Genomic DNA, 1,091 nt, shown 5'->3' with positions numbered 1-1,091 from the left:
ACTCCTATTGTAATGGTACCACTTTAACTTTCCCTTCCCTTAATGAACAGCAAGGTTCTGAATATACTTGTGTTTCAGAGATTCTATCTCAAATCATCAAATCTAGAATCTGCACTTCAGCACAAATATCATTCTGAAAGAGTGCTTCATTCATACTCTTATTCTATGATATTAACGTCCTTTTATTTTTCTATGAAAGTGACTAAATTGAGAGTAAAACACATTACAATGCTAATCTTTGTATGGAACTTATTAGTTTAAAAATCTTTATTTTTTTAAAAAAAATCTTTTGTTTGGAGGACATTGAATCTGCGTCATAGCACAAAGTGCTCAGGAATTACTCCTGGGTCTGTGCTAGGGATCATTGCTGAATGTGCTTAGCAGATCATACGTGATATGAAAGATCAAATGGAGGTCAGCTCTTCGCAGGGCCAGTGCCTTACCAAATGGACTATCCCTCTGTCCAAGTCCCTTATTTTTTAAGTTAGTTTACACAGAAACTCATTCAAATACAAAGAAAACCAAAAAACAACAGCACCACATGACAAAAAGTAAGAACTACAACAGTTACCTAAAATCTTCAAGCACAGGGCCTTGCCATGATCCGTAGAAGAGCCAGTAACAATTCCTTGTCTATTGATGGTAGGTGCACAGTTGTTGCAGCAGTAGTTTTGTGCAGGGAATATCTCATTTTGCAGGGACTGATTTCTTCCTCGGTTCCTTTTTAGTGATGAATTTCCTGGAGATGGAGACTTCCCTGGCATCGAACTTCAGGTCAGACATTTGGTCTGACAAAAATTTCCGAATTGCCCACATGTTGCAGTAGAAGGATTCAAAGACTTGAGAGGAATCCACCACCTGACCTTGGGAAAGTTCCCATAATATCTCCAACCCAAAGTAACCTGTCGCTGACCCAACTCCAACTCAGGAACAAAAAGTTATAAATTTTGATCAGATGAAACCTGGGCTTTCAAAAGCTCTGGAGACGTACCAGATCCCAGTAGACCTAGATCAATGAAAAGATCTTCAGGTAATGAACACCACTGAGACCATCACTCTGAAGCAGGTGCAAGAAAATTCAAGTGGCACTA

Source organism: Sorex fumeus, unplaced genomic scaffold, assembly GCF_029834395.1.
Source record: "Sorex fumeus unplaced genomic scaffold, SorFum_2.1 ptg000070l, whole genome shotgun sequence".
In the NCBI taxonomy this organism is placed as follows: Eukaryota; Metazoa; Chordata; class Mammalia; order Eulipotyphla; family Soricidae; genus Sorex; species Sorex fumeus.
Note: the sequence above shows the minus strand (reverse complement) of the source record.